This window comes from Magnolia sinica, chromosome 2, assembly GCF_029962835.1.
Source record: "Magnolia sinica isolate HGM2019 chromosome 2, MsV1, whole genome shotgun sequence".
Lineage (NCBI taxonomy): Eukaryota > Viridiplantae > Streptophyta > Magnoliopsida > Magnoliales > Magnoliaceae > Magnolia > Magnolia sinica.
In genome coordinates, this window is record NC_080574.1 from 39,525,183 (window position 1) to 39,547,172 (window position 21,990).

Sequence of the window (21,990 nt, forward strand, 5' to 3'; positions counted from 1 at the left end):
AATTTTAACAAAAAATAAAATAAAAATGTGTGACCACATGCGATTGTGTGATCGCATATGTGCACAAGCATATGCAATCGCACATGATCGCATATGCGATTTAACAACATTGGCAAGTTTTATATTTTTTGTTAATTACCTTAACTTTGCTACTTGATCTCACATCATATTTGGTTCATGCATCGGTCCTACATCATGAGCCAAGGGCATCCACATGTGTAGGGCTGAGGGAGCAACAATCAGGGTTGTTCATCATCAAGACCTACCACCTAGAGGAAAGTCGTGCATCGTCGGTTCGGCATATGGCTTAAGGTATGTGGCCAATCTCTTTTCCTAGTATGTGGTTTTCTAGTTGATATGATTGCATATGTATGCATTTCACATGATCCTAGTTATAGAATCATAACCAAAGATTAGATTCCATGAATAACTAACACATTCATAGTATCGGGTTCACGCCAACTTACCTACTAAAAGAAAAAAAAATAAAAAATGATATCATATCAATATCTAGTGCAGAGAAACAAATGTTCATAGTCTGGAATTTTATTTTTATTTTTTAAAAAAGGCTTATCAATTACCTTGCAATGCTTTATACATGAAAACTAGAGCATACGATCAATTAGTGTTCACAGTATCGATATCGTAACATGTATCGATGACCGGGGATACGGAAACATGTATCAATATCACCAATATTATCATTATACTCGGAAAAATATCATTATCCGAAGGAAACATTTGGGAAATGTTGGAAAAAGGTGGAATTCTTCAATAGAACTTCAAGATATGTTAAAAGACACGTGTAGGAATAAAAATGTTGTAAAAAAAATATACATAATAAGTTCCATTTTATAAGGGCCTAACCATGTGTTGTCGAAAAAATCATATAAAATAAATATATAAAATTTGTAGCCCATCAATAGATTGGCCGACACTCATTCATCATATATAAAATTCTCACATTAATTACCAATGAAAAACACATATTTTCCAATATAAAAATGGAAAATTTAGGATTTCACTGATCTCTCCCATTTTTCACTTAAGGGCCTGTTTGGTTAACCATTTACCACCAAAAAATAAATAAATAATGATGGGGACATCACAATGATTATTTTAATATCTATTTAGATTGGAGGGAACATAGGTATAGGTAAGTCTGCCTCGAAAACTGAAATTGCATTGGACAGTATTGCCTTTGTAAAATCCATAGGCCCCACCATGATGGATGTTTCTGATCCACAACATCCATCCATTTTACTAGCTCATTTAAGGGCACAAGCCCAAAAATGAGGTAGATTGTATGCTTAAGTGGACCACACCACCAGTATCAAGAGGGATAATAACTTCCACCGTTAAAAGCTGAAATTCATGTAGGACCCACAGTGATGTTTATCAATCGTCCAACCCGTTCATGAGATCATAAAGTCATTGATGAACTAAAAACACAAATATTAGCTTGATAATAAAAAAAAAAACCATTGTGGCCCCCAAAAAGTTTCCAACAGTAGGTGTTAGATTCCCACCGTGATTTGTGGTGTGGTCCACATGCGCTTTGGATTTGCCTCGTTTTTGGGCTCATGCCCTAAAATGAGCTGATAAAACGAATGGATGACATGGATCAAACACATACATTAAAGTGGTATAGTTGTCAACATCATCTAGGAAGCTTACATGAATTTAGAATGGTAAATAGTTATTACCCATTTACCAGCATTTACTACGGTAAACGATTAACCAAACAGGCCCTAAATATTAATTTTTTGCCACAAATCCATCTAAATGCATGACAATCATGCATGGACATGGATTTCCATTGCAATCCATGCTAACATTTGAAAAAAAAATAATTTGAAGTTTATATGAATTTTTTGTCACTTTTGAGTTTCAGCCTATGTCCATCTTGAGTCGAGATTTCTTCCCAAATCCAAACTTTGATTCAATAAAAATGAAGAGAGATTAAAGATTTAAAATCACCTAAGGAACAAAATTCCAAAAAAAAAAAACCCAAAAAAATGGAGATTTTTTGGGCTTTTAGAAAATTTCCTAATTTTCTGTTAATTTTCACTCATTTATTGATATTTAACCCGTTATTGGGGATACTATCACTATATCAGAGATATTATCAATTGTATCACTAATGCCAAGGAACTTGTATATATATAGCCAATCAATAGATCAACAACACTCATTCATATATAAAATTTCTACATTAATTACTAGTGAAAAAATACTATCGATGGCATCACTAATACCAGGAAACTTTTACAAGGGATTCTTCTCAAAATATTAGCAATATTTGAACATTTTTAAACTTCCAGTGGTTTCAATATTGCCGACCTAGCGATATCAATAATATCGGCAATATTGCTAATAATATCGCCAATATTTAGAACACAACCACCGATAACCCTTATCTTCTTCGAAGTCCATTTATAAGGCCATAAGGGGGTTCTTAGATGTAAATGCTTTATGGTCTTGTACATGGAATTGGTTGATTCAAGGACAGACTAGTCCCTCTTAAGATAGTAAACTACTTTAATTCAATGGTAAAATGAAAGTAAATACCCACATTGATGCAGGACGGATGACCTATACTAGGATGATGCAAATAAATTAATTAATGGATTACTAGAGTAAATCAAAGCATAAAATAAAGCCAATTTACCACAAATTTAGAGAAAGCAAATATTCAATTAAGCCCAAGTTCAAGACGACATCACAATCCGGCAAAATAGACCCTTAAAGCTATTGATCGGACATGGCCCAATGGAAGTTAGAACTTCCATCTAGCATAGGATTCGTTCTAAATTCGAGGATTCACTTGCACTTTGTTGGGGTTTGAATGGATTAGGGTTTAGGTTTGGAAATGAAGAAATTGAGAATTTAGGGTTTTAGAAAAGGCTAGGGTTAGGATTAGAGTTTATAAAATAGAGAAGAAGAGAAGGCTAGGTTTAGGATTATAGTTTTATAAAATAGAGAAGAGAAAGGATCAATGAGGGGGAGACCGTTTGACTGTACAGATGTTGTACGGACAGGTCCGTGCAGTGTATAGGCAAGTTCGTACAATTGTACGAACGGAGTGGTGGGGCTGGCTCAATTTGGTCAGTGATGAGTTAGGGTTTGAGAAAGAAGAGTGAAATTTTCAATGGAAAAAAAAAAGGTTTGAGAGAGAAGAAAGAAATACCTTGCTAGAAATAAGAAAGATAACTTGGAATTACTCCAATGGTTTCATGCCAAATTCCATTCACAGAAAGTTTTTTTTTTTTTTTTACTCAAAAGAAACAATGTAAAGAAATTTCATTCAATATCAATAATCTCAAGTGTCAAACAAGTATATATAAGAAAACCGAAGTAAACCCTAAGTTTAGAACTATTCTTGACTGTCCGAATCTATTAACGGTCAAGATCAAAAGATAAATCTCTAATAACCTAAAATATAACAAAAAAGAAAGCAGAAATAAAGATGTGCCACATGGCACAAGGATGGTCTCTAACGTGCAACAGTTATATTCACATGTGATCAATGGCCTGGGTGAATGTCGTCCAACGTGTCCATCGCTCAAATGTGTAGACTAGAGTGTCCGTTCATCTAAACTTGAGTCTCCGAACATATCCAACAATCCGGATCACCAAACTGATATGTCCAATATATCCAACTGCATGATCTGACGTTTGTAACGTACAAATGTGGTCCAGGTCAAGCTAGGTGACGTCCAAACAGTCCAAAGATGTATTAATCAATTCCATATAAGCAACCCATATGCATCTTCACAATGTGGGGTCTTCAAAGATGTTCAGCCATGCATATTGGGTCTTTAACACGGCTAAGAACTCGAATTGGGTCCATTGGACCCCATGTAATGATCATCCAACCGATCAACTCGTGTAGGTGCTCGAATGCCCTCATCAACTCCTCTTAGCTGAGAAGAGTTCGCCTCTGGCAAAATAAAACTACGATAACACTTCAAAAGATCTGGGTCTAGTATCCAAGTGTTATTTGACTCTAGCCCGTTTTTCCAACTGACAGGATACTTTTGAAAACCTCCATGTGTGGTGGAAACTGTCTGTTCATCCAAGATACATTCTATCTCTCCTCTTTTGGTAAGGTATGGATGGTAAAGGAAGCAAAGAATAAGAAGGTTGGTTTGGTAAGAGCCACGGGTCATGGAATAGATTGGGAGAACCACTATCTGGGTCAATGCGAGGGTTGGGAGAAGGGCTAGCGGGTGAAAGTGTTGGACCATTAAATGACACGAGATCTTCCACATTGAATGTAGAACTAATGCCCATATCAGGTGGGAGATCTACAACATATGCATTGCAACCCAAATTTTTAATATCTTATAAGGTTTAGCACTGCGGGCTAGTAATTTCTTCACAGCCCCTTGCGGAAACCGTTCTAGCCTTCTTCGGACAATTACATAACCTCCTACCTAGAATTCCTTAAACTTGCGATGAGAATCAACAAATATTTTATACTTTTCACTGCTCATGGTAATTCGTTTTTTAAGTTTATTATGTAAATCATGAATATGCCATGCAAATGTATCTGCAGACTCTGATGGCCTATGGGAGACTGACATGGGAATGAGATCTATAGGCATCCTAGGCTTGTAACCATGAACTACTTCAAAAGGATTCATGTCTATCAACCTATTGACCGAACTGTTATAAGCAAACTCCGTAACTGCTAAAACTGAATCCCAAGTCCTCATATGGTCACCCACAAGACATTGCAACAAGTAACCTAAGCTTTGATTGATCACTTCCGTTTGACCGTCAGTTTGAGGGTGGTATGCTATCGAGAACTAGTCTCGTACCCATCATATGCCAAAGTGTTTTCTAAAAATAGTCATGAACCTCACATCTCCATCAGACACAATGGTCTTCGACAAAACATGCAAGTGAACCACCTCTCCAAAGAAAAGCTTGGCAATTTTTTAGGCATCAGATGTTTTAGAATATGGAAGAAAGTTTTAGAATATGGAAGAAAATTGGCAATTTTTGAAAAACGGTCCACCACCACAAAAATGGAATTGTGCTTTCTGTTCGTCTTGGGTAGCCCAAGCATGAAATCTATACTGATATCTTGCCAAGGAGCATGTGGTACTAGCAATAGCCTATGTAATCCAATATTTTACCTTTTTGCTTTGCTAGCTGACCAGTCCTACATTGCCTAATAATTTTGGCAATGTCTCGCTTGAGACTGGGCCAATAAAATATGTCATTGACAAGGATAATCGTCTTGTCTCTAGCAAATGATTGGTTACTCTTCCGGCATGATGAAGCTCCCAAACTAGAAAAACCCATATAGAAGTGCGGGGAATGTAAAGTCGATCACCTTTAAATAAGAACTCGTCAATCAGGACAAACCCACTGTCACTCCTCGACCGATCACCCAAAAGTGGCGTGTACACCTTCCCAAAATCTAGGCACATAAAATATTCTTCTTTCAACTGATCGAACCCAATGACTTCCACGCTCATGGATTGAATTAACGCCTCTACGGCTAAGGGCATCAACAAATTTGTTCTCGACCCCGGCTTTGTGTTTCAAAACAAAAGTGTACTCTTGGAGAAACTCAACCCACTTGGCAGGCCTTAGGTTTAATTCCGCTTGGGAGTTGAGGTATTGCAAGGCCTCGTGGTAAGAAAATAAGATGAACTCTTGCAGTAGTAGGTAATGTCGCCAATGTCACAAGGATTGTACTACCGTGTAGAATTCCTTATCATAGGTAGAGTATCATTGTTTCGCCTCGTTCAACTTCTCACTAAAATAGGCAACATGATGCCCTTCTTGGATAAGCACACCACCTATACCTATATTAGATGCATCAAACACAACCTCAGAGACTTTAGAAAAGTTAGGAAGGCACATGACAAGAGCCTCAATTATTTTAGCCTTAATCTCCTTGGACACTTTGGAGGCAGCATTAGTCCATTAGAACTCTCCCTTTTTAATGCAATCAATGATAGGAGCCATAATGAAACTAAAGCCTCGAATGAACTACCTATAAAAAGTAGCTAAGTTGTGGAAGCTACGCACCTCATGAATGTTTTGCGGTTCGGGCCAACTTACTATAGCCTTGACTTTCTCAGGATCCGCAGATATGCCCTCGAATGAAACAATGAACCCTAAGAAGATAACTTTATCAGACATGAAAAAACACTTCTTCAAGTTGGCATATAGTTTCTCATTTCTAAGGACCCCGCAAACTTGCATCAAATAGTGGTGTTGTTCCTTGGAAGTACCATAAATAAGGATATCGTCGAAATATACCGCCAAGAACTTACACATAAAAGGCCTCAACACCTAGGTCATCACTCTCATGAATGTACTCGGAGCGTTAGTCACTCATATAGCCCATCCTTCATCTTGAAGGATGTCTTCCATTCATCTCTTAGGCGAATACATATTTGATGATACCCACTTTTGAGGTCAATTTTAGATAAGATCATGGCATTGGCCATTATATCCAACATGTCATCAAGGCGCGGTATAGGAAACCGATACTTGACCGTGATCTTGTTGATGGCCCGACTGTCCACGCACATGCGCCACGTGCCATCTTTCTTAGGCATGAGGAGGGCTGGCACAGTCCACAGACTCATAACTTTCCTGAATGAACCCTTTACTAAGAAGCTCATTAACTTGCTTCTTCGATTCCTCATGCTCTACGGGGTTCATTCGGTTGTGGAGGAGGTTTGGAAGAGCCAATCAAGGGACTAAATTGATAGCATGCTTAATGTTCTGCATGGGTGGAAGCTCATTCAGATCCTCTGGTAAAACATCATGAAACTCCTCCAATACCGGAATCACATCAGGTGGCAACTTTACGCTAACCTCAGAGATAACCTCTCTTGCCATTAGGGCATACACCATCGAAGAAACTCTAGCTTCTCTTTCAAACTCTTTTGTGTTTATTATATGGAGAGACTTAGGTTGAGGTTTCTTCACATCTTTTAAGACACCCTTCTTTCCGTCCTCCTTGTCTGAGGCGCTTTTGGGTTGGAGAGGATTTAAACTGATCCTCTTACCTTTGTAAATAAAAGAAGACATATTCGAACGGCCAAATAGTGTCACATCACGATCATACAGCCAAGGTCTGTCCAAAATGATGTGGCCTATATCCATAGGCAAAACATCACTCACCACAACGTGTCTTTGTAGGAAGAAAATTGAATGGGAACAAGACACCACTGAGAAACTAGCATCGATGACACATCAACCCATGAAACTCGATAGGGTTAAGGGTGAAGGACGGGCTTCAAAGCCAAATAGATACAGCGCTAGTGGAGACCACATTGGTGCAACTACTACTATCAATTATTACTTTACAGTTTTTGTCACCACACTTAGCATGAGTATGAAAAATTAAATTCCCGCATCAATCATCACTTTCTTTGGTGTGGGCCAAGGCGCATCTAACAACTATAAGCCACGGCTTCAACTTAAGCTTCTTCATCACGAGCACCAACTTCAGGCTCATAGACTTCTTCTTCATAATCGCCCTGATCATCCCCATCCAACCCGCCAATCACGAGGGCCCTATTTTGCTCTTTCGTAGGGCATTGGTATGTGAAATGGTCGTATCCTTGGCAGTCGTAACACCACGCTTACTCACCTCCCCTCGAGCTAGTACTAGCTAAACCTTTACCCTTCACATCCCGGTTATTGGACAAAGTGTCAATAGGGGCTTTAGAATGACTCCCGAAATTAGGCTTAGCTCCCTAGGGAGTTGCCTTGACATTGGAATCACATGAGTCGAATCGCCTCACGATATGGTTTCAGATGCTGCTCAAGTTCTTGCACCACTTGATATGCATGCTCTAAGGTGCTAATGTCATGAGGAATGAGCTCATGCCGAAGCTAGGGTCGGAGGCTCATTCTAAAGCGAGAAATGGTCGCTAACAGGTCCTCCCTGATGTTACATCGCATCATATACTCATCAAATTTTACGATGTAATCAACCGCATGCATAGATCTCTAACGAAGGGACTGCCACTAATCCACGAACTTATGGTGGTAAGAAAGAGGGAGATGTTTTTCCTTTAAGATCACTTTCATCTCAGTCCATTGTGAGATTGATCTTCACCAGACCTCTCAATCTTCCGCTCAACATTCGTCCAAAACAGTTTGGCTTGGCCCACCAACTTCATCTTGGTGAACTTCACCGGACGACTATCAGACATTGTACCACTCAAAATAATGATCCCTGTCTGCAAGCCAATCGAGGAATGTCTTTGGGTCCAAGCGATTGTCATAACTCGGCGCTTCAATCTTTACGTTCTTCATCACTCACTCATTAGGATCAAGGTGAGTTTGATACTCTCCAATGGGCGATTGGGTACACCCTCCACCACGACCAACACCTCGGCCACACCCTATCTCATGTCCTCCACCTTGACCTCCCGCTTAGGATTGATCATTTTCCAAATTTTCAGTCTGCATGGACGGAAGTTTCCAACTTGGTCATGCGAGTATTGGTCTCATTCCAGAGGGCTATTAATTGGTTATTGGTGGTTCTACTTTAGGCCTTGATGTCCGCGAGACGATTATTTATGGCATTGATAGCCTTGACAAGTTGTTCCGAATTCATTGTGGGGTGTAGACCAAAACCACGCCCACTACAGGTGGGCATAAACTGGGCACGCTAACTGGGAAAGGCAGACAACTAAATTCCCTAAACGCAATGTGATGAAGATGGAAAAAGCTGCTAACTCTAGACGCAGCAATATGAAAACCCTAGACTCTAAATGCAATGGACTCACTAAACCCTATGCTAACCTAGGCTCTGATACCAAGATTTGATGCAAGATGGATGACCTAAACTGGGATAATTTCTTATGTGAGTCTGAAAGAAACCTTGATGTAACATTGACGGCTTTTCCATGGCATTATGGAGCTCCTTTGAAGGTGGCAGCTTTTAGGTAGCTAGTGGGGAGGAATAAATTTCTAACTATCGACAATCTGTGCAAGAAAAAGATGATCATTCTGAACGTTTGTTTGATGTGCTTAAAAGACGCTGAATCTGTGGATCACTTGTTCATTCATTGCCTTTTTGCCAAGGAGGTCTAGGATAATTTCTTACAATTTTTTGGGGTTCATTGGGCATTTCCAAAGAAGATAAGAGGAACTTCTTATAGCCTGACATGGGGGAGGGATAGGGAAAGAAGGGACAAGGAGGTGGCGTTTAAGTTTGTTGGAAAGTCTATGGGCTTTATGGTGGGAAAGGAATGAGCGATGGTTCAGAAACAAAAGAAATGAAGCAGTGCAAGTTTTCCAGCAAGCTATCCTTAATGTGAAGGAGTGGGCAGAAGTGTAATTTGTTCACTTTCCTTTTCTTATCGTTTTGGGGGGTAGCTCTGGTGTTGCTCTTATTCTTTTGTATATTTGTAATTTCAGGCTTTGGCCTTTTTTTCAATGAAATTTCATCAATGTTCAAAAAGGAGAAAAAAAAAAAAAAGAATTATCTAAACTAGGATGATGCAAATAAATTAATTAACGGATTACCAAGTAAATCAAAGTATATAATAAAGCCAATCTACCACAAACTTGGAGAAATCAAATATTCAATTAAGCTCAAGTTCAAGAACTGATGCAGGACATGTGATCTAACCATTTGGAAGCAGGAGATTATTAACGGGTTAATCAAAGTAAGTCAAATATAATAGCATGACATTCTACCATAATTAAAAGAGTACCAAATAGATAATAAAATTTCAAATTACATGAAATCACAATCCCACACAAGCATAAACGACATTAGCATGAAAATCTAAGACCCAATGAGAGATTGGAACTCTCACGTTAGCATAGGTATGGTTCTAATTCAATTAGCATATTTGCGCAATTCTAGGTTAGGGTTTCAAAGGGTTTTGGGAATTTTGGAGAAAATGGGAGATTTAGGATTTGGGAATGAAGGATTTAGGGTTTTGTAGGGAATTGGAGATTAGGGTTTCGTAGGAAATTGGGGATTAGAGTTTATACAATAGGAAGGGGGATTGAAGAAATGGAAGAAAACTAAGGGAATTGGCTGACCGCATGGTCATATGGCCCTATCCGTATGTGTGGGAATGGTGGTGATGGTTGGGTTTGGTGGAGTGATGGCTAAGAAAAGATGGATTTAGGTAATTGGTTTAGGTTTAGAAAAAAAAATGGTAGAGGGAGTTAGGGTTTGTAGGAGAAAAGTGGTAGAGAAAAAAGATTTGAGAATAGATGAGGAATAAAAAATAATAATAATAATAATAAGTAGAAGAGAATAAGATAGACATGAACATTTGGATTCACACCAAGTAGTCTCTTTTCACAACAGAATCTCAAATCACATGAGAGAAAGAGCTTTTTCAAGCAAAATAGTTGCTTTTCATTCCCCCCCCCCCACACACACACAGACACAGAGGTGTTTTGACAAAAATACCCTCAATAAAAACATACCTCACTTGTCCCACGATACAATAAACTGAAAATAACTCATCCTGAACTATAAATAACCATAAAAAATGTAAAATCAGTTCATCTTAATACTACTAACCAAAGTGATCAAGGATCACAATGATCCAATCGCTTGATCGAAGGATCTACACAATCCAACAGTCTGATCATCATGTCCTTGCGATCCAACGATCAAAACTCCTCAAAGAAGCAGCCCACATGCATCTTCTTAGTTTAAGATGGACAATCATGCAGTCCTCAGTGCGGCACACCCGGTCCCATGTACAAGTCATTCGAACCAAATTGAATGTTGGGCCGACCTCCTCCTCCACTAGTATACTATAAATGGTTGGATTTCCTCATCAAGACCACATCACAATCCTGCAAAATAGATCCTTAGGGCTATTGATCGGGCATGGCCTAATGGAAGGTAGAACTTCCATCTAGCATAGGTTTCGTTATAGATTCGAGGATTCACTTGCGCTTTGCTAGGATTTGAATGGATTAAGGTTTAAGTTTAGAAATCAAGAAATTGGGAATTTAAGGTTTTATAAAAAGCTAGGGTTAAGGTTAGGGTTTTATAAAATACAAAAGAAAAGAAAGGATCAATGAAGGAGACGCCGTTCAGCTGTAGGGACAAGTCATGTACAGTGTACGGGCACATCCGTACAGTCGTATGGACAAGGTGGTGGGGCTGGGTAGGTTTGGTCGGTGATGAGTTGGGTTGATGATGGTGGAGTTAGGGTTTGTGAAAGAAGATAGAAAAATATTCAATAGAAAAAAGGAGAGGTCTGACAGAGAGAAGAAAGAAATACCTTGATAGGAATAAGAAAGATAACTTTGAATCACTCCACCAAGTGTTTCACACCAAATTCCATTTATGGGATTTTTTTTTTCTCAAAAGAGGCAATATAGAGAAAATTCCATTCAATATCAATAATCTCAAGTCTCAAGCCTCAAACAAGTATATATAAGAAAACCCAAGCAAACCCTAAGTCTAAAACTATTCTTGATCATCCAAATCTATTAATAGTCAAGATCAAAACATAAATATCTAATAACCTAAATTAGAACAAAAAATAAAGCAGAAATAAAGATGTGCCACACGACACAAAGATGATCTCCAACATGCAACAGGTACGTTCACACATCCACACGCGATCAACGGCTTAGGTGAATGTAGTGCAACGTGTCCATGGCTCGAATGCGCAAACTAGAGTGTCCGTAGACCTAAACCCAAGTCTCTAAACATATCCAATGGTCCAGATCACCAAACCAATGTGTCCAAGATATCCAACTGCATGGTCTAACGTTTGTAACGTCCAGATGTGGTCCACGTTAGGCTGGGTGATGTCTAAATAGTCCAAAGATATATCAATCAGTTCCAAATAAGCAACCCACATGCATCTTCCCAGTGTGAGGTCTTCAAAGATGCTCAACCATGCATGTGGGGTCTTTAACACGGCTAAGAACTCGAATTGGGTCCACTGCACCGCACGTAATGATCCTTTAACCATAATGAAGCTGGGGTTAGGGCCTCAGCTCTCCTCCTCCGATAAACTCGTGTAGGGGCTTGGATGCCCTCATCACACATAATCTTGTGAGGGAGACAATTCATTGTAATGAACTTGTCTAAGACCTCAACAATCATAATTATCTGAAATACTAATTTGCATATGAACTCATAAACAGATTAAAGAAAAACAATATTGAAATGGGAATGCTAACTGCCCAAAACTTAGTGGACACCCTTATTGAGCACAACTACCCATGGGGACACATGAAAAACATATGAGATCCAACCTACTCAACTAGTGTGCCCCACCAGGCATTGGCTGAAAGGCTAGAGATATGGCTAAATTGATGATACTAAATGGTAGCAGAAAAGGGCCCAATATGCTATGCTCTTTTTTACTTTCTCTTTCTTTCTTTTTCTTTCTTTCTTTCTTTTTTTGTTTTCCTCAATTTGAGCGCTAGGATCAACCCACCATCCTTATTTTGTGTGCCATTGTCCATAATTTTGTGGGGCCTCCCCATGAGTGGCTCAGCTCTTGTCTAAGTCCACCACATATTGCATTGAAGTCATGTTTAGAAACATGCAATAAGTCCTCTATTGAGGTGCATATGGAAATTGAAGGTGATTTCGAATTTACCACCTTTTATCTAAATCTGCAGCAAATATACCATGAATATAAAGAAGATACGGGCAAAGAAATTGAGAAAAAATTAGTACAACATTTGATAGATCTGTGACTATTTGATAGATCTATGACTGCAACTAGCTAGATAATTCGATGAAGTCTTTTCGAACTATATCTATTTAGTAGAAGAATACAACATTTGATAGATCTGTTTGCTATTTGGAACCCTATCTTTTTTATTAGGACCTATTTGGTCAACTTTCAACATGTCAAGCTGACACTGGCCAATAGATAGCAATCTTATGAAATGATGGCCCATTACCCCAACAAATACATGTAAAAAATAAATAAATAAATAAATAAAATAAGATATTCGGGACCCTCTCAATTTTTAAAAGAAAAAAAAAATTCCAATAGTTTTTGAGAAATTTTCAGCCAACCAAAAGAAAAGAAAAGAAAAAAGAATTCAGCCGTTATGGGGCCATATTGGCAAGTATGGCCCATATCAAATCGTCCAACAAGGTGGCCGATATGGGGGCTGATACCGATACTCAAAACCTTGGTCTAGACTGAGTATCTGAATTTACATTGCTTGTGTTGCATACTTGCATGATTACCACCACTCTATTTTAATCCTTGGGGTTCAAGCTCATCATACAAAACTATAAAGGGAAAGAAAAAAAAAGTTTCCATAATGTCATGGGGTGACGTCATTCTACAATTTCAAAACCCTCCTAACAGTTGAATCAACATCACCAAATAAAAAGGATAAGCTTTAGTAACTTTAGTTTCCATGGGTTTCATTTGTATTGGATGGTTACAATGAGGGAGAAGGCCCAACATAAGCAAGTTGAAGGCTCTGAAAGGGGCAAGGAGATGGGCCAAAAGGACATGGATGGAGGTAGTAAGAAAAGACTTGATGACCTACAGTCAATTGAAGTTATGGCCCCTGATAGACTGGAAACGTGGAACAAGATTCATGTAACCAATCCCAAATAGTCGGGATAAGTTTTAGATGATGATGCTGGTGGTTACAATGAGGGAGAAGAGGCTGCATGTTGTTCTCCGTCTACTTGCAAAGAACAGATGCATACCTTGATTTGTGGGGATTTCATTTATCCCTATCTTTCCTTAACCACTTTGGGAAATGTATATTAGATTATATGTACACAATTAGAAAGGGGATTTTGGCAATCACATGATAGCTAGATTTGACATACTAGACATCCATTGATAATGAACTTTCTTAGTCATTTCTGGGATAGTTCTATAAATCTTTATCTCCAGAATTCTTCTGAAACCCATTATCTGCTATTGTCATCCATGTGGATGGTACATGGTAGTGTCATCCTCAAATCTAGCAGGAGATGTTCCTTCCAAACTCCTTAACATTGTTAATCCTTGAAGTTGGTCCCAAAGTGAAGAAGAATCTTGCAGCCCCAAATAACACTGCTTTGGGCACAACCATTGTATATCAGGTGTGGTATATTTTGGTGGTAAAAATGGTTGTATCCAAAGTGCCCTTTCATGCAGTCTTCCAAAAAATAACCATGTGTTTTTTATGGTGTTTGGTCATAATATTTGGTTAATACAGTTCAAGAAGTTTAGGTAAAGGCATGGTGTGTTGTAACAGCCGTTACGTAATGGTAGCAACCATCATGCGTTACGGGGGTCATAACGGCCGTTACCAAAAAAAAAAAAACACCCATTTTGGGGCTGATACAGGTTTTCTTCAAAAAAAAAAAAAAGGCCATAACGGCCTGTATCATAATAACGTTAGTGGCCATTATAGCCACCGTTACTTTAACAAAATACCTTGGTTACAAGTGTTTGTACTTCTGAGCAAGACGTGTATAGCATAATGCTAGGAATCATAAAGGAAACCTAAGGTCAAGCCACAAAGTATGATCCATTCATGGACATCTTCTGGGGTGATCTGGAAGGATAATAAAGGGCAGGAAAGCAGAAGCGCTTCTTGAAATGGAGAAATGCAGCACATATAAAGGGGCATGTTATAGTTTTATACTTCAAAGGCAACACATGGGGAACTTGCTTAGGAGATTGGATTAGCTTCAAGGACTTGAACAAATGAAATTGATCTTTCGTAAGTCCAATAGGTGAATATATATGATCCTAACCCAGATGATATGCAATGTCCTCGAGTCCCGAGCCCACGTGGGTGGGTGCCACATCAATGGGTACCTGGATTTGTAGGTATCCAATGGACAGATCTGACCCAATTTTAAAAGGTCAGGGTCCAATTTTTTGGGTTCCTCAAGAAATTGGGTTAGGTACAGGTCTTGTGATTTGGGACCTGGTTACATTTGGGTCTAGGTGGGCTTGGCTCAGATCCATCAACTTAGATCTGGTTAAAATCAGGTTGAGTTGGGTCCAGCTAATGTCAAGGTATTACAAAACGGTTACAAAACAATAAAGGTAGTAACTGTTACGCATTATAGGGTCGCAACAACCGTTACGGAAAAATTGACCTGTAACGGCCTGTAATGGTCTGTAACAGTCATAACGGCCCCGAAACAGTCCCTTACAGGGCCAAAATAGTTTTATTATTATTATTATTATTATCCGTAATGGTACTGGCAGTGGCCATTACAGCCACCGTTACCAATAATGAAATGTATATTGATTATTCTGGCAATGTAATAAAGTTTCCTCAGCCATTCCATCTCCATGTAAGAGAGACCATTTACACACACCACATGTATCAAAGTGGCACATGTACGTGTGATCTAATCCATCCACTGGGTGGCCCAGACCATGTAAAGGCTTTAATTTGACCTGAACGCAACTAGAACCTAGATTTAAAGACTAGACGGGTTTCTGAACCTGACTGGATCTGGTCTTCAACAATGAGACCTGGATGCAAAAGCACCTAGACTGCAAGACCTGAACCTGACTTACCCGGGTAGGGGTACTTTAGAACCGGAACCATTGACAGCACTAGTTCCACATTCTTGTAACACAGTACTAATCTGATAGGCCCCAACATGGATGGACAGTTACCAACAAACCTCCCCCAACAGGGAAATCCTAACCTATCAATCAGTTGCTTGAAAATAGGTATCTAAAAGAGGTCTACACTCCATAGCAGATATGGCAACAGGCCTCGGTTTCTGGGATCATCTTCCCACCTAGAGGTATTACAGTGCACCCATCCAATCAACAGTTAGATCGCCAAACCGTGGGCCCAATCAGACAGATTCAGGGCTGGATAACACCATGCAAATTCTCGAGCAGAGGATCACAGAAATCCACTCAACAAAATTCACTTGACCAGATTAAAGGGCTCGAACAATCATAACTATAACAAACCAAAAAACAAAAAAACAAAAAACCTAGTAAGTTCTGACTTGCAATTCAAAAATAGACAAAAATGATCAGAATCCCATTGACATTAGGAAGGTGCAACTGCAAAGTATCTGCCACAAGATTAGCGCTGATTTTGTGTAAATCGTTCAATTCGGACAGTCCGATGCCGAGATTAAGGATCTCATAACAGGAATATCAGCTCCAACCCCAATTCAACCACAAGAAAAACAGAAGGATTCTTGGAAGAAGAAGAAGAAGAAGAAGAAGAAGAAAGTAGATGAAGTAGTAGTAAAAATACCTTTTTTAGGATATCGGACGATCCTTAGAAGTCCTAACTGGAGTCCATGGCCCATCAAGATATCATTCCTCTTCCATCTGCAGACGAAATATCAGGAAAATATCCGTGTCGGAAACCGAAACGATACGAGAGGGAAGAGTAGAAGAGTAGATTGACTCAAGGTCATCGTCGGAGATTTTGAGGGAGTGAGAGAGATAGCCGGGCCACACGCCAGGGTATTTGGTTATTTTGAATGAGGACAGGTTCGGTGGGAAATAACATACCTGCGCTGAGAATTTACCGCCAATTTCTAAGCTCTCACGATCTGACCACTGTACATGTGGAATCATATATAGCGATCTGGACCGTCCAAATAATCCGTACATGTAGAATACGTATTGGGCGATCTGGACCATCCAAATGGGTCCTTAACCTAGTGGCTGATTTTAACAAATTGGATGATTGGATTATTTGTTCAGTGTAAACTCCATCCATCCATGGTGCGTATGGTGCATATGCATCTCATGCAGTTGGAAACCCGTGCCCTGCGGCCGGCAAACCTGACCTCATATACGAGTATGACCCACATAAAGTATATCTGAAAGTTATTTGGTACTTGGGTGTCCTTAATTATTGCCAGCCATTCAATTAAATTCTACTATATTAACGTGAAGGGAGCTGCCTAAAAGGCAGATTTCCTGCAAAATGCCTTTTGCAGGAACTTCCTAACCGTGGCCCTGGCTGGGTCCCTTATAAAAGTAGGATGCAGAATGGGTTTAAAAGGTGCCAGCACACACTACATTCTACTCCGATGCAGAAGTGCTGCATGTGGTCAAATGCATGGCTATATTTAGAGCTGGGCATGAGTCGAGCCGGACCGAGTTAGGGCTGACCCGACTCAACCTGGTTTTGAAATAGACCCAACCTGACTCAGTACCAAGTCCAGTATGCCTGACCTAATCCGAGTCTGGGTCTAGCCTGGACTAATCCAGACTGAGTCTAACCCAATCACAAGTACCAAGTCGGGTCGAATCGGCACCAAGTCGGGTCAAGTGCAATAGGTATCCACGGGCTGAAATCACAACTCAAAACCTAAGTGCATCTGCCGGAATTGCAGCTTTCCATCAACAACATGGCATCTAAGATCTAAAGCATTAAATTTGGGATATATATATACGTGTGTGTGTGCGCGCGCGCAGGTTTCAGATTGAGTCGAGTCACTAAGTTGGATTTTTGGGTTGAGTCGAGTCATTGGGTGACCTGAACTTGACTGAGTTTGAGTTTGAGTTCTGATTGAATGAAGTCCACTCGGTTCGCATCGAGTCAAGTTTGAACTAGTCGGATGAGTTGAGTCCTTCCGGAAAGGGGGACTTCATCATTTCATGTAGAGGAATTTGTTCGTCACCTTTTTTATGGACGCAGATTGCATAGTTGACTCTTCCACCATAGACATCCATTGAATCGTTTTCAGTTTTAAATGTCTACTAATCAGATAATTAGATAATTAAATAAACCTAGTTTTTGGTTCATAATACATCTTACATTGGTGCACATGATTTAGATAGTTTAATTTTAATTACTTTTATGCCAAGTATACAAGTTCCAATGTCTTTGGCTTTCAGATGGTATATGCTTCGCGCGCATTAGGTGTGCCGTGCTGGGCATGCCTCGTGGACTGGTCCGTGGACGAGTGGACTCAGCCCTGAGTTCCTAGAAGTAACTTCAACGGCCAGTTAGCATGGTTTGACCCTGGCCAGAAATCGGTGGGATTTTCTCACCCTTCAAAATGAGAAACCCAATTCACATGGAAAGTCTGTCGGTTTCAGTACCAGTTGGAAATTTTTTATTTTTCCTTGTCATCATTGAATGCTACTAATATTCAATATTTAAAATTTGAAGTGGTATTATTTGTTAGTGTAAATGATAACTTTTGCAAACGCATGCTTGTAGGGCCCACATGGCGTCTATGAATATCCAACCCCTTCAACAGAGTCTCCCACTGAAAATAAAAATACCCCAAGAGTCAAATCAAGTTAATGATCAAGTGGCCAAGATAGGAAAAGCAACGGCCAACTAACCTACACTTACGGGCATTAAAGGTACGGAATTCTGCCTATACGGTGAAGCTTCCTTGGAACATTGTCTTAGGTCACACCTCGGTGATTTCATGCCAGATATGCTCATGACACCCAGATCCATAGCTCAACTGGCAGACTGAGTGGATATTCCTCGTTTCAACACTTGAGGTCTTGGTATCGATCCCTAGTGGGGGTGGCTAACATGCAGTGTGTGTACTGATATTGGTGTGTACTAACAAGCTAACCCCAAAAAAATAAAAAATGCTAGATATGCTCATGAAAGTAGTTTGTAGTGCATGCATAGAGAGACTTGCAAGAGAAAGCAGGAGAAGTCGGAAAAAGGAGAGGAAAGAAAAATAAGAAAAATCTTAGCATAGAAGCTGACTTACATGTAGAAAGAGAGGTAGAAGGGAGCTCATCATTTCCATAATGGGTGACTCATCTCTATATTTTCTTGTATTGTAGCCTACTTGAGTTTTAGATTTGCCTTTTTTCATGTGCTAACATAAGACGCACAATAAATATACAAAATGAATTTCATATACAACCATCATAATATGATTCACAAAGCTTTGTCACACCAGCAGGTTATATACAAATATAAGAAGTTCAAATAAAATACTTACATTAAAGAATTAAAAAGATACCTATGTAATCTAAGTCATTCTAAGTTTTTTTTTTTCGAAGTTAAATATAAAACATAAATCGCATAGCTATGCACATTCTAATTCAAATGAGGCGGGTATCCAAATCATGTTGCTTAGAATTCAGGGGATGGTTGTAGCTGCTACATATTCTAACATGAGTTGAAACATAAATTGGATAGCTCCTACATACCCGCCTTCTCTTGCGCTGCATGATTTCCTATTCAAGCCAAACTCAAAACATAAGATCTTGTAGCTCAGGCTATCTCTGTCGGTAATCGATTTACAGCCCACATCTTCTTTTCATATTCAAGCTGGATAGGGAACCCACCTACCTAGGAAATCAAATTGCATATATTGGAATGTTTTCATTTCTTGAACTATTCTAATCTTTATTCTATGCTCTGGGCATTTGGTGGGCCACAGTTTTGGAAAGAGTGCAACCAACGCATATTCAAGCATAAATTCAAGAATGAAGATGTTGGAAGTGGATTACCTATTGAGTAACTCAGTACACTCTATAGGACCCACCATTATGTATGTGTCTTATCCATGCTGTCCATTTGTGTTACCCACTCACTTTAGGGTACGAGCCCAAAATTGAAGCATATCCAAAGCTCAAATGGACCACACCACACGAAACAATGTGAATTGAGCACCTACCGTTGAAAACTTCTTGAAGTCCATGGAAGTTTTGGATCAAGCTGATGCTTGTGTTTTCCATTCATCCATACTTGTGTGACCTTATGAATATGTTTGATGACAAATAAATATTAATGTGGGCCCTAGGAAGGTTTCAATGGTGGATGTCATTATCCCACTGTTTCTGTAGTGTGGTCCACTTGAGCTTTGGATATGCTTCAATTTTGAGCTCCAACCCTAAAATGAGATGGAAAAACGGATGGACGGCTTGAATAAGACATATGGTGGGCCCCATAGAGTTTACTCAGTAAGCAATCCACTTCCAAAGATGCCACCTACAAAGGTCACTATCTTGGCCCCCCTTCTCGGAGTTGTTACAGCTTCATGGGACCTTCCAAGTCAAGTAATTGTCACCCATGATGGTTTTTTTTTTTTATTTTCTTTTCTCTTCTTTTTCTTCACCTTTCTTTTTTTTGCCTGGCCCACCCAAGCTGTGGTGCTGCTTGTTTCTCTTTATGTTGGCTTTGGTGACCAAATCTTCTCATTTGGTTGGTGTTGAATCTTGCTTGCTATCCAAAAATATATATTTTATATGCGCTTTAGTTTTTAATGAAGTTGGTTGGATATTATGAGCTTTACTAAGCCTACACATTTGTGCAGTAAAGTGTGCCAGCATGGCATGATGTGTCCAAGATCCAATCCGTCCATCAGAAGGATTCCACTATTTTAATGCTTTAGACCATTAATTAGGTTGATCCACTGGTCAAGTAAGCCACATTTAGTAAAATCAATGTATGGTTATGAAAAAGTTTGCTGAAGTTTTCTAACCCAGCCACTAGTTTCCGACTTTGGGGCCCACATGCTGATTGTACTAAAAGATTAGACCAACCTGATGGATGGATTAGATCTTATACCTATCTGCCATGCTGGCACGTGTGTGGTGTGTATATCAACTTTATGGCACATGCATGTAAGCTTAGCAAAGATGGAAATTATGAACATAGGCTGATTTCACTGCAAAGCTTTATAGATTAAGCTTAACCTAAAATTTTCCATGTGTGGGACCCATGATGATGTATGCATGACATCCAATACCTCATCATGTGCATCCCTTGGGTTCTCCTTGGAGTCCGAAGGCTTGTGCAGCTATGGGTATATATGAGTTGAACCAAGTCAATCTGGCACAGCTTGACTCGGCTCAACCACTTGTTGACCCCAGCTTAAACTCAGCTCGGCTTGGTCCTCGAGCCTAACTAGCTAGCTCGGCTCAGTTCGAGTCAAACTTAGTTTGCTTGTGCAGCATTTTCGCAAACACATGGACTGCACCTTCAAAATCTCACTATATGTAAAACAGCAATAATGGTTTTACAAGTATTTCATCAAACACCTTCTAAGCAACATAAAAATCAAGAGAAAAAAAAAAGGGTATTTGTTTAATATACATACCTTCCTTGCCACCAGTCACACTTTGTTAAGTCATTTCATCAAACACTTGGTGAGCAACATCAATATCAAAGAAACCGAGTCACCGAATTGGTTTGATCCGAGTTCAATTCGAGTTGGGTTCGATTCGAATTGAGTCGAGCTCAGGCAAGCTCGAACTCGGTTCAAAAATTTTTCGAGCTCAAAAAATCAGCTCAACTTGACTCAAACTCAATTTCAAACTAAGTCGAATCGAGCTTTTTTTAGTCGAGTCGAGCGAGCTAACTGAGCTAACTCGGTTCATGTATAGCCCTATGTGCAACCCATCGTAATGTATATGTTATATCTGCAGGGTTCGTTGGCTCATTTTAGAGCATGAACCCAAACATAAAGTAGATTTAAATCTCAAGTGGACCACACCACAAGCAACAGTAAGAAAATGATACCCACTGTTGAAACCTTCCTAGGGTCTACCATGATGTTTATTTTCCACCCAACCTGTTCATAAGGTGACTCTAACCTAGATGAAGGGAAAATACAAATATCAGCTATATACAAAACTTATCTGGCCTCCAAAATGTTTTTAATGGTGGGCGTCCATTCCCCACTGTGTTACTATAGTATGATCCACTTGAGCTTTAGATCTACCTTATGTTTGGACTCATATCCTAACACGAGCTGGTGCAATAGATGAACGGATCAAGTAGATATAACGTATACATCACAGTGGAGCCCACGGAGCTTAGGGCTAAAGGCAATCCCGACAGTCTCAAAAGCTTTCTATATTTGGTGGCCCCATCTCAACAGTTCCTGATAGTGAGGCCCACCTGAGTTTTGCATTGGCCTGATTTTTTAATGCCAAGTAGACATGGGAGGCCACACGATGGAAAAATTGAGCAGACCTTTGACTAGTTTTTCTTTTTTTTTAACATTTTCTTTTGTATTTATCGAGTAAAGCAGGGTCACTTTAATCAACTGAGTCTTGGCCGTTTAGAGTTATTCTTATATTCTTTTAACCT

The 21,990-nt window shown here is 39.5% G+C and overlaps 1 protein-coding gene across 1 annotated transcript in view; it reads right to left on the reverse strand.

Annotated features, from left to right (window-relative positions):
* The window catches only part of LOC131236999 (U-box domain-containing protein 44-like), a 31,194-nt gene extending 14,765 nt beyond the window's left edge, over positions 1–16,429 (reverse strand). The window contains exon 1 of the mRNA XM_058234600.1: positions 16,207–16,429. The gene's annotated coding sequence lies outside the window, so the exon portion shown is untranslated. The remainder of the gene's footprint in view (positions 1–16,206) is intronic.
* Between the last annotated feature and the right edge of the window lie 5,561 nt (positions 16,430–21,990).